The following is a 6,162-nucleotide window of genomic DNA, read 5'->3' as shown; positions in this document are numbered from 1 at the left end:
AGTTCCCACTTGGTAGGGACTCACCCCACTCATGCACAACAGTGGACGTTTTATTCATAACATATGCGCTCCTGCTGAGGACATTTTAACATGGACACTCATTTACATTGAAAACCTTTTATACCTTTTAATCTATGACAATGTTATCTGTAATGCATTTTTAAAGCAATGTTTTGGATGTTTTATGGATTATGTATAACGCATCTCTTGGGACGGTTGTTTTAGATGTCCTATGGATTATTTATTTGACTTGTTTGTATTTTAAAAGGTAACTTTGATGTGACATGTTAAATGGCAAAAGTATGAAATGAGTGTCAATAAATTCTTTTCAAAAGAAAAAATCTGTTCTTATCAGTTTAATATCTGATATGTCCTCTATCAGGGGACAACATATTAAATGGATTTTTAGCAATGGAGTTGAAAAAGGGGCTTGCTCCATCACTCCACGCATCGACCCGGTATTGCAGCGTCGCTGGGAACGGTGCACCATCTTCTGTCTTGTGGAAAAACAATTGACGATGCACGTGGAGCTGCCGTTGCTCAAACTGTCAATGGACACTGAAGAGACATGGCTGGCAGATTTTACCATCAGAAGTTGTCGCAAAACCTGAATGACCTCGTGGGGTTCCTGGTATCAAAACGTTGTATATACTTGGCAAGATAAAGCCTACAAAAGTGTAGCAAGATTTGCACTATTTATTGGCGGAAAAACAGCAAGGACAAATATTGGCCCTGTGACAGTGTGGGAATAGGCCAGCCTTGGATTTGGAAAGCGGCACACCAAGTGAGAATCACCGCGAGGGTGGGACTGGGAAGAGGGCATTTCGGCTGCTCTCGAGAGTGGGCTGCACTACTCTGGTTTCTCTTCATAACGCACAAGCCTTTCGCCTTTTACTAAAGACTTCCGTGGAGAGGAACGCCTATGAGTTGAAATTATTTTTGGTGGGCTTTGCTGTTTGGTTAAGCCTTTTGTACTTGTAAAAAACAAATGCGCTTCCATAGGAAACTCAGATTCTTAAACGCAGCAAACGTGACAGCATGGGAACATTGCAGGTTGGCAGAAGCTTGACCACTTGGGAAAACCAAATTGCTTGGACGGGGGTGCCAAGTAGCAGCTGTTATGTCCTTTTAAAATTACTGGACCGTGAGAACTGAGAACCGTCCGGGGAGGTCGCATCGGACAGCAAAGAGGTGGTGGTCATCGCTTCTCGGCCTTTTGGCTAAGATCAAGTGTAGTATCTGTTCTTATCAGTGTGACGGCACCCAAGCCTCTCGCATAGACTACATTTTATCACGTGACTGCCCACCAACCGATGCTAGATTAGTACTGTTTCTTTCCGATCACGCAATGCTTTCCTGCACCCTTTCACTCTCTTCGGGTGTGACGGCAGGAAGCGGTCTGTGGAAGCTCAATTGCTCCCTGTTAGAAGACAGGGAGCTAGATAGGCAGTACAGGGAGCAATACAAAGAATGGCAGACCCTTCAAGATTTACGATACACGCGCCACAGTGGTGGGAAATGGTGAAGGGGAAGACTAAGACTTTTTACAGACAGGAGGTAAGAGGAAAAAAGATAGGGACAACAGACGCATGATGGGACTGCAGAACGGACTCAGAGGTATTTTAAATTAATCCAACAGGGAATGGATTTTAATGAGGAAATAAAACAAATTAAAACAGAGATGTCGGTTTTAGCAGAAATTAAAAGCAAAGGTGTCATACTAGAAGCAAGGAGAGGGAAATAGAGGAAGGAGAGAAGTGCACAGATATTTTTTAAGAAAATCATAAATAAAGGGGGGGGCATGTTAAGACTTAAAAAAGAAAACGGGTGCATAGCTAACACAACAGAGGAAATTAAAGAAACTGTCGAAGACTTTTACCGTGAACTGTACACGGAAAAAGCAGTTAATAAAGACACCATGACCGAAGTTTTAAAATCAATTGAACAAGCAAAAAATGACAATGTGCTCTTAACTCAAGATTTTACCATGATTGAACTAAACAACTGTGTAAAAACTTTTAAGAAAGGGAAGTCACCAGGAGAAGACGGGCTTCCCTTGGAATTTTACTTGACATTTTGGGACATTTTAGCACCAGACTTGCTTGTTGTTTTTATGGATTTTGAACAACTGGACCGACTTCCTGACAGTTTTAGAGTAGGGATAGTGACGCTTTTACATAAAGACAGAGACAAGACAGACTTGAAAAACTGGAGACCCATCACACTTTTAAATGTCGACTGTAAACTTTTTAGCAAATTATTAGCTTCACGTATGTCCCTGTTTTTAGGAGAGCTGATTCACCCGGATCAAGCCTGTGCCGTCCCGGGGAGAAGATCACCGACAGCCTCGTACTGATCCGAGACACCATCTGTTATGCGAGAGACAGAAACATTCGGCTAGTAGTCCTGAATTTAGATTTTGAGAAAGCCTTTGATCGGGTCTCGCACCAGTACCTCTTTCAGGTACTGCAAAAAATGGGGTTCACAAGAAGGTTTATAGCCTGGGTGGGACTGCTGTACCGGGGGATCAACAGCAAATTCATTGTTAACGGGCATCTGACAGCAGCAGTGGATATAAACTGCGGTGTCCGTCAGGGTTGTCCGTTATCTGCCCTCCTTTACGTCCTCTCAATAGAACCGATGGCACAGATCTTGAGAAGGGACCAACGAATCCATGGGGTAAGAGTCCCAGGGAGCGGGGGACTCGAGACAAAATGCATTTTATATATGGACGACATCAACATTTTATGCACTGACCTTTTATCTGTCAACAGGACGCTGGACTTGACTGACTGGTTCGGACAGGCTCTGGGTCGAAGCTCAACCGAAGCAAGACCCAAGCCCATTTTATGGACCATGGAAGGCGACTGAGACGACAGGACTCCCCCTGACTGTGACCCGGACCGACCAAAAAATACTTGGGATCAAGTTTGATAGGGAGGGGGAAGGGAAAACAAATTGGGCAGACAAGGTAGGGAAAGTCAGACAGAGACTAGGATACTGGACACTTAGAGGACTGACTTTAGAAGGAAAGGTTTTAATCATTAAAGCAGTGATTTTACTTTGCTTTTACTAATCAGTTCTGTTTTTATCCCGCCTAGGAGAACGATTTTAGACCTGGAACGAGCCATCTTTTATTTCTTGTGGGGCTCCAAGTGGGAAAGACTGAAACGAAGCGTGATGAAGAAGCCAAAGGAGGAAGGAGGAAAAGGAGTGCCTGACCTGTACTTGTTTTTAGGGAGCAGATACACCGCCCTGCACATTTTATCCGCCACAGCCCCATCCAGTAACCCCAAGACCGCAGCGATGACAAGGTTCTGGATGGGGTCGTACCTCAGGAAAATCAAGATTTTACCCACAGACCTCAGAGTTCCAGTGTCTTTTAACCTGCCACCAGCTTACGCTTTTATCCAGTCATTTTTAAGGCATTTTAACCTTGAGCAGAGGAGTTGCAGGTTTTAACTACTCACCGCTCTCTCATTTCTGTTGTGCAGGAGCGGGAACCAGTGAGTCCAGTGCGCGGGCTCGCATTGGGCGAGCCCTCAACAGTTTGGCGCAACGTAAACCATCCCGCTCTTCCAAACAGACTCCGGGACCTGTCATGGATGGTGGCTCACGAGATCCTCCCGGTCAGGTCCGTAATGCACTCCGGGGCATGTCGGCGCACGCAACTTGCCCCCGACCAGGTTGTGGCGCGCCTGAGTCGGTGAGGCACCTGCTCTGGGAGTGCAGCGCTGCCGTAGAACAGTGGGCAATGGCCGGCTCCTTGCAATTCCCGTACTTGCCAGCAAGGGAGGTCCTTACACCACAGCTGGTGCTGTACGGGGTGAGCCAAGGAAAACAGATACCAGCACGAACATTTGCCAAACAGTGGCTCACCCTAGCCGCCATCAAAGATGCCATATGGACCTCCAGAAACTTGCTGGTAAGGAAGCACATGCAGATCCCCCCCGAGGCTGTGATCGGATGGCCGCAGCGACGGTCCGAATGGCCGGAGCTGCAGGCGGCGGCCTAGGACACAGCCTCAAAGAAGAATCGCCTCTGTGCCCATTCGGACGAAGGAGCGGAGCCACACAGTACAAGTTCAAAGCAGCGGCGGCCTGACCCTCCGGGTGAGGTCGGTGGGAAGGAGCTACAGGGTGAGGGTCTCCTCTGAGCACCTCGACAGGATCCCGAGAGACCAAATCTGTTTGGGGGAGCGAAATGAGTTCCCACTTGGTAGGACTCACCCCACTCCTGCACAACAGTGGACTTTTTATTCATAACATATGCTCCCTGCTGAGGAGTTTTTAACATAGATACTCATTTACATTGAAAACCTTTTATACCTTTTAATCTATGACAATGTTATCTGTAATGCATTTTTAAAGCAATTGTTTTGGATGTTTTATGGATTATTTATGTATAACGCATCTCTTGAAGGTTGTTTTGGATGTCTTATGGTTTATTATTGACTTGTTGTATTTAAAAGGTAACTTTCATGTGACATGTTAAATGACAAAAGTATGAAATGAGTGTCAATAAATTCTTTTCAAAAGAAAAAAAAATCTGTTCTTATCAGTTTAATATCTGATATGTCCTCTATCAGGGGACAACATATTAAATGGATTTTTAGCAATGGGAGTTGAAAAAGGGGCTTGCTCCATTCACTCCACGCATCGACCCGGTATTGCAGCGTCGCTGGGAACGGTGCACCCATCTTCTGTCTTGTGGAAAAACAATTGACGATGCACGTGGAGCTGCCCGTTGCTCAAACTGTCAATGGACCTGAAGAGACATGGCTGGCAGATTTTACCGTCAGAAGTTGTCGCAAAACCTGAATGACCTCGTTGGGTTCCTGGTATCAAAACGTTGTTATAATACTTGGCAAGATAAAGCCATACAAAAGTGTAGCAAGATTTGCACTATTTATTGGCGGAAAAACAGCAAGGACAAAATATTGGCCCTGTGACAGTGTGGGAATGGGCCAGACCTTGGATTTGGAAAGCGGCACACCAAGTGAGAATCACCGCGAGGGTTGGGACTGGGAAGACTGGGCATTTCGGCTGCTCTCGAGAGTGGGCTGTACTTACTCTGGTTTCTCTTCATAACGCACAAGCCTTTCGCCTTTACTAAAGACTTCCGTGGAGAGGAACGCCTATGAGTTGAAATATTTTTGGTGGGCTTTGCTGTTTGGTTAAGCCTTTTGTACTTGTAAAAACAAATGCGCTCTCCATAAGGAAACTCAGATTCTTAAACGCAGCTAAAACGTGACAGCATGGAACATTGCAGGTTGGCAGAAGCTTGACCACTTGGGAAAACCAAAATTGCTTGGACGGGGTGCCAAGTAGCAGCTGTTATGTCCTTTTAAAATTACTGGACCGTGAGAACTGAGAACCGTCGGGGAGGTCGCATCGGACAGCAAAGAGGTGGTGGTCATCGCTTCTCGGCCTTTTGGCTAAGATCAAGTGTAGATCTGTTCTTATCAGTTTAATATCTGATATGTCCTCTATCAGGGGACAACATATTAAATGGATTTTTAGCAATGGGAGTTGAAAAAGGGGCTTGCTCCATTCACTCCACGCATCGACCCGGTATTGCAGCGTCGCTGGGAACGGTGCACCCATCTTCTGTCTTGTGGAAAAACAATTGACGATGCACGTGGAGCTGCCCGTTGCTCAAACTGTCAATGGACCTGAAGAGACATGGCTGGCAGATTTTACCGTCAGAAGTTGTCGCAAAACCTGAATGACCTCATTGGGTTAATACTTGGCAAGATAAAGCCATACAAAGTGTAGCAAGATTTGCACTATTTATTGGCGGAAAAACAGCAAGGACAAAATATTGGCCCTGTGACAGTGTGGGAATAGGCCAGGCCTTGGATTTGGAAAGCGGCACACCAAGTGAGAATCACCGCGAGGGTTGGGACTGGGAAGACTGGGCATTTCGGCTGCTCTCGAGAGTGGGCTGCACTTACTCTGGTTTCTCTTCATAACGCACAAGCCTTTCGCCTTTTACTAAAGACTTCCGTGGAGAGGAACGCCTATGAGTTGAAATTATTTTTGGTGGGCTTTGCTGTTTGGTTAAGCCTTTTGTACTTGTAAAAACAAATGCGCTCTCCATAAGGAAACTCAGATTCTTAAACGCAGCTAAAACGTGACAGCATGGGAACATTGCAGGTTG

At 45.8% G+C, this 6,162-nt stretch overlaps 4 non-coding genes and 3 pseudogenes across 4 annotated transcripts; all 7 read left to right on the top strand.

Moving 5' to 3' along the window:
* The first annotated feature begins 317 nt into the window (after positions 1–317).
* Positions 318–492, top strand: LOC116683048 (uncharacterized; annotated as a pseudogene).
* A 358-nt stretch (positions 493–850) lies between these two features.
* LOC116683039 (U5 spliceosomal RNA) lies at positions 851–967 on the top strand. Its single transcript, XR_004330510.1, has one exon. It is a non-coding gene; the product is annotated as a U5 spliceosomal RNA (small nuclear RNA).
* A 233-nt stretch (positions 968–1,200) lies between these two features.
* On the top strand, positions 1,201–1,367 carry LOC116683049 (uncharacterized; annotated as a pseudogene).
* A 3,153-nt stretch (positions 1,368–4,520) lies between these two features.
* LOC116683047 (uncharacterized) lies at positions 4,521–4,700 on the top strand (annotated as a pseudogene).
* A 368-nt stretch (positions 4,701–5,068) lies between these two features.
* Positions 5,069–5,182, top strand: LOC116683044 (U5 spliceosomal RNA). Its single transcript, XR_004330514.1, has one exon. It is a non-coding gene; the product is annotated as a U5 spliceosomal RNA (small nuclear RNA).
* Positions 5,183–5,417: 235 nt separating this feature from the next.
* LOC116683046 (U2 spliceosomal RNA) lies at positions 5,418–5,607 on the top strand. The gene has a single exon (XR_004330516.1). It is a non-coding gene; the product is annotated as a U2 spliceosomal RNA (small nuclear RNA).
* A 345-nt stretch (positions 5,608–5,952) lies between these two features.
* Positions 5,953–6,069, top strand: LOC116683038 (U5 spliceosomal RNA). Its single transcript, XR_004330509.1, has one exon. It is a non-coding gene; the product is annotated as a U5 spliceosomal RNA (small nuclear RNA).
* The last annotated feature ends 93 nt before the right edge of the window (positions 6,070–6,162 follow it).

This window comes from Etheostoma spectabile, unplaced genomic scaffold, assembly GCF_008692095.1.
Source record: "Etheostoma spectabile isolate EspeVRDwgs_2016 unplaced genomic scaffold, UIUC_Espe_1.0 scaffold00018869, whole genome shotgun sequence".
In the NCBI taxonomy this organism is placed as follows: Eukaryota; Metazoa; Chordata; class Actinopteri; order Perciformes; family Percidae; genus Etheostoma; species Etheostoma spectabile.
The sequence above is the reverse complement of the archived record's forward strand: the minus strand, read 5'-3'. Positions and strand labels throughout refer to the sequence as shown.